The 8,076-nt window shown below is 45.8% G+C and overlaps 1 protein-coding gene across 1 annotated transcript in view; it reads right to left on the bottom strand.

Moving 5' to 3' along the window:
• Window positions 1-8,076, bottom strand: part of Ilrun (inflammation and lipid regulator with UBA-like and NBR1-like domains) — a 70,518-nt gene that overhangs the window by 53,929 nt on the left and 8,513 nt on the right. The window lies entirely within an intron of this gene.

Raw genomic sequence — 8,076 nt, 5'->3', positions numbered from 1 at the left:
GGATGACGGGCCAGGCCGAGGCAGCTGGCAGAGACGGGGGTGGAGTGTGTGTGGGGGAACAGGAGGGGCAGCTGGCAGAGCTGGAGGGGGGCAACATAACAGCAGCACTGGACAGACTGACAGTGAAAAGGGTCCAACACTGTGAAGATCCTTACTGTCTAGGAACTATATACATCAGGTATTCAAAGTGCTACACTAACGTCCCTACCACAATAAAAGTCTTAAGGAGCACCACCGGCCTGGCATAGTGGCACACACTAATCCCAGCACCTGGAAGGCAGAGACAGGTTTACAAATTGGCGGCAAGCTTGTTTTACAAAAGTGAGTTTGAGGCCAGCCTGGGTGCACAGCAAGATTGTCTCAAAAAAGAAAAAAAGAGGGGCTGGAAAGGTGGCTCAGCGATTAAGAGCACTGGGTGCTCTTGTGGAGGACCCAGGTTCAATTCCCAGCACCCACATGGCGGCTATGAACAGTCCTTAACTCCAGTTCCAGGGGAATCCAAAGCTCTCTTCTGACCTCCGTGGCATTGCACGACACGGGTGCACTCACATACATGCAGGCAATACACTCATACACACAAAATAAAAATAATAAAATATTAAAGAGAGAGAGAAAAGAAAAAAGAGCCAGGTGTGGTGGCACATGCTTTTAATCCCAGCACTTGGGAGGCAGAGGCAGGAGGATCTCTGTGAATTCAAGGCCAGCCTGGTCTACATAGTGAGTTCCAGGTCAGCTGGGGGCTATAGGGAGACCCTGCCTCAAAAAGACAGAAAGAAAAAAAGAGCTATGTAAAATTTTTTTTTTTTTTGTCTTTTTGAGACAGGGTCTCCCTGTAGCCCTAGATGGCCTGAAACTCACTATGTAGGCCTTGTGAGTTGTGGCCTTGAACTCACAAGAAATTTGCCAGCCTCAGCCTCCTGAGTGCTAGGATTAAAGGTGTGTACTACCATGCCTGGCTAGTTATGTGCATTTAAAAAAAAACATTTATTTAGTCAGAGGACAACTTGAAGGAGTTGGTTGTCCCCTGGGTATTGGAATCAGGTCAGCAGGCTTGGAGGCAAGCACCTTTACCCATCAGCCATCTCACTGGTCCTTACATACATATAATCATCTTTAACTTCGCCCCACATCCCAACAAAAGAGGAAATTTAGACCCAGTACTAAAAGCCAGGTATGGGGCTTAAACCTGTAATCCCAGTATTTAGGAGGCTGAAATAGGAGGATTTCTGGAAGTTGGAGGCAGCCTGGGCTATCCAGGGAATTCTAGGCTATTACTTGATCCTGAGTCAAAAAGGGGGAGGGGGAGCTGGTAAGATGACTCAGTAGGTAAAGGCATTTGCTGCCAGGTCTGAACCCATGGTAGAAAGAGAACCAGCTGACTCAGCAAGTTGTCCTTGGACTTCCAGATGTGGCTGTGGCAAGCACACGTGCACATACAGGCACACAAAACAAAAGAAAGACTCTAAAGACTTTTCAAATGCTTTCACAGAGCAGGGGTACAGTTCAAGGCAGACTCTGTGCTCAGGATGCATGGGGCCCCGGATTTAATCCCCAGCACTGCAAAACAAAACTAAAATCACTAAGCATAAAACTGATCCATTTTGCCAGTCATGGTGGAGCATGTCTTTAATCCCAGCACGCAGGAGGCAGAGGCAGGTGGATCTATGTGAGTTCGAGGCCAGCCTGGTCTATATAGTGAGTGCCAGGCTAGCTGGGGCTATAGGAAGACCCTGTCTCAAAAAATAAGTAAATAAATAAATAAATAAACAAACAAAAAATAAAAAAACCTGATCCATTTCAATTACATAATTAAAAACGTTTTAGTAAAATTACAAAACGTTTTAGAAAATTACAGAGTGATCACATTTTGAAGAGCACTCTGATTTTAGAGCACTTTCTTCACCCCAATGTGTCTATCCTCAGACCTATGCTAACCGGGACTTTGAATAGAGAAACTATCCTGGATTTTCCCAACTCACTCAGCGTCTGCTTTCATTGGAGTGACACGGGAATCTGAGGAGCAGACCAGGCAGGTGGCAGTAAGGGAACTCTGATGTGAAGATGGATAAATGGAGCCCCAAGCCAAGGGGCCGTGGTCCTGGCAGCAGGTCCCCAGAGGAACAAAGCCCTGGTGACTTCCACTGCAGCTCAGTCACACTGGGTTCAGACTTCTGACTCCTAGAACTGTTCACAAAATACATTTGGATGTGTAAGCCACATTATGGTAGTGTACTGCTGTGCAAAAAAATATTTATATAGCCAGGCGTGGTGGCGCACACCTGTATTCCCAGCACTCAGGAGGCAGACAGAGCTCTGTGAGATTGAGGCCAGCCTGGTCTACATAGCTAGGTTCCAGTTCTAGGCCAGCTGGGGCTACAGGGAAACAAAACAAACTAAACTAATACAGTGACTATAAAGTGTATTACTGTGTACTTTACTGTGTATTCAAAAAGTTCACCATAAAAACCTATGACCGCAAAGGCAGCCTGCAGACCACAGTCAACACCGTGTGCTTTCTGCTGAGTCATTTCCTTCATTGCAACTCTGCTTCCAAGAACTCAAATTTCCACAAAAAATGAATGTTTGGAGTACCTCCTTTTTCAGGCCCCAGGATGTAACCACCTGAAGTGATTAACCCTCCCCCTGGGCTGGGGAGGGGATATGGCCAAAGGTAGAGTGCTCGCCTATTATCTGCAAAGTCTGAGGAGACACTACAGTCTCAGCAAAGGCTGGAACACTGCCGGGAGGAGGCACTCACTGCAGCCTGCTGTCAGAGGCAGTTCTGCCGTCAGGAAACTCAGCCTCAAAATAGCAGCTACAGAACGATCAGGTAAATGAATCTACAATTAAGCAGGGTTTCCAGTCTGTTTACCCAGCAAGGAACTTAAGGGGCCAGTGGCAGCGGACAAGTGGATCTGACCCTGAACCTGTCCCATAGCTTTTTTTTTTTTTTGTCTTTTTGAGACAGGGTCTCCCTTGTAGCCCCAGCTGTCCTGGAACTCACTATGTAGACCAGGCTGGCCTCAAACTCACAAAGATCCACCTGCCTCAAGTGCACAGCTATTTTTTAAACAAAAAATAGGACTTTTGGGTTTAGTTTTAAAAAATGGGAAGGGTCTCAAAAACTTTCTGAATGCATATTCCATCCCATAATCTAGCTCCTGTTGATGTACAGATAAAGAATGTAATAAAGGCAGATCCATGGGTTTTGCTAAGAAATGCGATGCACCTTTGATTATTTGTAGGTTTCCTGCCTCAGATCTCCCCAGAGCCCACCAAAGGCACCATTTCAAAGTCTCCTCAGTTTCATTTCCTCTATGGAGGGTGCTGGCCCTACCATCTCTGGGGCAACATCAAGTGGGCCTAGACCTACTTTACCTCCACAGTGTGCAGTACTGCACACCCAGATCTGCAGCTCCAGGTAATCAGCCTCAGGCTCTTCTCTGAGAACAAAAAGATAAACCTGGCCAAATTCTATGAGTGATAAACCCAATGCAATGTTAGCAAACACTAAGGAATCATGACACTAGGTACTTAACCTAACCTCCTACTCAGCCAGCCTGCATGTAGGTAAGTGCAACCGTGTCCTGCTATGTCCTTGGAGGACATAAGAGGATGTCGGATCCCCTGGATTTATGGACAGTTCTTAGCTGCCATGTGGGTGCTGGGATTTGAACCCGGGTCTTCTGCAAGAACAACCAGTGTTCTTAACTGCTGAGCCATCTCTCTAGCCCAATAAATCTTAAAAATTTAAAAGAGGCTGAGGTAAGAGGATTCCAAGTTCAAGGCCTGCCTGGGCTACCCACTGAATTTAAGACCAACATGGGGAATTTAGTGAGACCCTGTGTAAAAAGGAAAAGCAAAAAGAGGCTGAGGGGCTGGTAAGATGGCTCAGCAGGTAAAAATGTTTACTGTACCATCCTGATGAACTAGGTTTTATCCCCAATCCCATGGTGGAAGGAAAGAACCAACTCCTAAGAGCTATCCTCTGACCTCCACCTTCCCCACAGTAATAACCACCAAGGAGGACAGGAACATAGCTCAGCCATAGAACACCTGCCCAGCACCCAAGAGCCATGGACTCAATTCTCCATACCACAGATAAAAATGTTTCTTGTGCCGGGCATGGTGGCACACACCTTTAATCCCAGCACTCAGGAGGCAGAGGCAGGCAGATGTCTATGAGTTCGAGGCCAGCCTGGTCTCCATAGCAAATCCAGGCCAGCTGGGGCTACAGGGAGACCCTGTCTCAAAATGACCAAAAATAAATAAAAGTTTCTTGTAAGAAGGCCTACTATGCTTGCAGACACCCTAGGACCCCTAGTAAACATCTGCATAATCCAGGCAGTAAAGATTCTGGACAACAAGCAGAAGTTTCAGGTGTCACACAACTCTAACACTTAAGAACAAAAGGATACAAAAAAAAATTTTGAGACAAAGACAAGCTAAATTGCCAGGCAGGCCCTGATCTCACTCTATATAGCCCAGGCAGGCCCTGATCTCACTCTATATAGCCCAGGCAGGCCCTGATCGCACTCTATATAGCCCAGGCAGGCCCTGATCTCACTCTATATAGCCCAGGCAGGCCTTGAACCTACAATATGCCTGCCTCAGCCACCCAAGTAGCTTGGGCCACCAGATTGGGAACACCTCATCATTTTAGAAAACAGTCATTATGCTGGAATCCTGTACTTGGAAGGCTGAGGCAGAGAAACCTATACCAGTGTAAGGCCAGCCTGGGCTATATAGTCAATGGTGGTGGGGAATAGGAGATGGTTCAGCCCTTAAGTACATATAATACTCTTGCAGAGGACCAAGTTTTCCCATGCCAGCACCCATATGGCTCATAGCCCTCTGTAACTCCAGCTGCAGGGGGTCCATGACCTCTTCCTGCCTCCCAGGCAACACAGGACTGTCATTACAACACTTGAGAGGCAGGAGGATTACCACAAAGTTGAAGCCAACCTAAGGTATATAGGGAGACCCTTTCTCAAAACAAACAGAATCCCTGATAGGGTTCTTATATACCTCTCTTTAAAAGTACCTTTTTAGCCGGGTGTGGTGGCGCACGCCTGTAGTCCCAGCACTCAGGAGGCAGAGGCAGGTGGATCGTTGTGAGTTCGAGGCCAGCCTGGTCTACATAGTGAGGTTGAGGACAGCTAGGGCTACAAGGAGACCCTGTCTCAAAAAGACAAAACAAAGTACCTTTTTGTGGACTGGGGGGAGAAACGAGGTTCCCCTATGCTGCCCAGCATGGTACTGAACTCCCAGGCACAACTGATCACCTGAACACAGAATCCTGAGTAACTGAGACCACAGACATGTGTCACAACATCTGGGTCCTTGCAGCTCTGATGGCCTGGAGCTCACTGTATAGACCAGGCTGGCCTCAAACTCACAGAGATCCACCTGCCCCTGCCTCCAGAGTACTGGGGTACACCATCACCCTGAGCAGCTAAAAATATTTTTAAGTGAACATTAGAACTGGAGATGTACAGTCAGTGAAATGGCTCAACATAATAAAGAAGCCTGCCACCAAGTCTGTCCTGTGTTTGAGCCTTAGTACCTACATGGTAGAAAAAGAATCAACTTTACAAAGCTGTCCTCTGACTTCCACATGGGCACCTGTGTACTGCCCCCTATTAGGCACTAAGAATAAATTAAAAAATTCTAAAATTCTAAAGCACTCAGAAGGCAGAGGCAGGTGGATCTTTGTGAGTTCAAGGCCAGCCTGGTCTACAGAGTGAGTTCCATGTCAGCTAGGCTACAGGGAGACCCTGTCTCAAAAACACCAAAAAAAAAAAAAAAAAAAAAAAAAAATTAAGTTAAAGAAAAAGGCTTTAAGGATTGTTTGTGCTCATATTTACTTATTCATTTATTTATTTTAGATAAGGACTCACTATGTGGCCTGAATGGCCGGGATTCACTATGTAGCCCAAGCTGGCACTGAAATCATGGACAATCCTGCCTCTGCCTCCTGGGCATGCCTAGCTTAAAAACAAATGTTTGAGGGATTTTGTTGAGACAGAGACTCTAGCCCAGGCTGGCCTCAAATTCACAATTTAGCTTTAATTCCAGATCCTCCTGCCTCTAATTCCCAAGTGCTAGGATTACAGATGTTCACTATAACACCCTGTAAAAACAAAATAAAAAAAATAAAAAAAATAAAAAACCAAATAAAGTGAACATTACAACTCTGACTTTGGGGCTGGCAAGGTGGCCCAAGCAGGTAAGAACACTGGCTGCTTTTCCAGAGGACCTGGGTTCAGTTCCCAGCACCTACAAGGCTGCTAACAATTGTCCACAACTCCAGTTTCAGGGGATCTGATGTCCACTACTGAGCTCTGTCGGCATTGCATACATGGGTACACTTATATAATACATGCAGGTGAAACATTCATGTACATAAAAATAAAATAAAAAATCAGGGGCTGGAGAGATGGCTCAGCAGTTAAGAGCACTGACTGCTCTGGGGCAGAAGTGGTGAGTCCCCGCACCTGCAAGGCGGCTAAAAACCGTCCTTAACTCCAGTTCCAGGGGAATCCGAAGCCCTCTTCTGACCGCCTCGGCATTGCATGACATGGGTACACTCACATACATGCAGGCAATACACTCATACACATAAAATAAAAATAATAAAATATTAAAAAAAAAACTGTAATGCCTCATGTGAGGGGGCTGAAAAGAAGTGAGGACACACATAGGAAGTTTAGGGGATCTGACACTCCTGGCCTCTTCAGGCACCCACAATTATATGCACAGACACAAACATATGCATTATTAAAAATAATGAAAACATCTTAAGTTTTTTGTTTGTTTGTTTGTTTTTTTAATGTGGGGCTGAGGATATAGCTCACTTGAAAGATTTTGTGCCCAGCAGGCACAAAAGCCTGAGTTCGAGCCCCAGTACCACATAAACCAAGTGTGCTGGTTCATTTCTGTGATCCCAGAAGCACTACGGACGTAGAGACAGGAGGATCAGAAGTTCAAAGTCATCCTCAGTTACACAGCCAATGCAAGGCCAGCCTGGGGTATGCAGGAATCTGTCTCTAGAAAAACAACCAAAAGACACAGGTTGATACTGGTTATATACTCATTAGATGGAGGCAGGGCGATTTAAGAGTGAAAGGAAAAGCCAGGCGTGGTAGTGCTCACCTTTAATCCCCAGCACTCAGGAGGCAGAGGCAGGTAGATCTCTGAGTTCAAGGCCAGCCTGGTCTACATAGTGAGTTCCAGGATAGCTGGGGCTCCAGGGAGAGCCTGTCTCAAAAAGACAAAAAAGAAAAAGAAAGAAAAATAAAAGAACGAGAGAGAAGAAAAAGCCATCTCACTTACAAGCAGAGCACGGAGTACATAGGCAGTCAAGGAAATGCAAACTGAAACAAGTAACACCTTTTCCTACCAGACAGCTCGACCAGGCAAAGGTGAAAACTTAAGGATTCTCTGAAAGCAGGCTTCCCATTTCCTAACCATCAAGTTTAGTTGATACATCCTTCAAAGATGCAATCTGGCAATGTTTATAAAAATTTTTAAAATAATGAATGACCCACTGGGTGTGGTAGCACACACCTTTAATCCCAGCACTCAGAAGGCAGAGGCTGATAGATCTCTGAGTTCGAGGCCAGCCATAGGTAGTTCCAGGCCAGCTGGGGCTACAGGGAGACCCTGTCTCAAAAATAAATAATAAGTAAATAAGTAAATAAATATAATGAATGAGCCAGGTATAGTGGTACCCATAAATTCAGCACTCAGGCAGGGGAAGCAAAAGGATCAGGCGTTCAAGGCCAACCTTGGCTACAAAAAAAGAAAAAAGAAAAAGAATCCCTGCACCCCGATCAAAAAAGGGGGGAGGGAGCGGGAGTTGGGTGTGGTAGTGCATTCCCATAATTTCAGCTCTGTGGAGATGATGGCAGGCAGATCTCAAGGCCAGATTATACATAGTGTACAGTGTCTACATTTTGGGCCAGCAGGGAATGTATAGGGAGATTGTCAACCCCCCAAAAAACTCTAGGGATGGAACATCTTTTTTATCCTAAACAAATACACGTGTTATGTAACTCAAAACAACAAAAGAGA

The sequence above is a fragment of the Nannospalax galili genome, unplaced genomic scaffold, assembly GCF_000622305.1.
Source record: "Nannospalax galili isolate Female #2095 unplaced genomic scaffold, S.galili_v1.0 scaffold538, whole genome shotgun sequence".
NCBI classification, from domain to species: Eukaryota; Metazoa; Chordata; class Mammalia; order Rodentia; family Spalacidae; genus Nannospalax; species Nannospalax galili.
The sequence above is the reverse complement of the archived record's forward strand: the minus strand, read 5'-3'. Positions and strand labels throughout refer to the sequence as shown.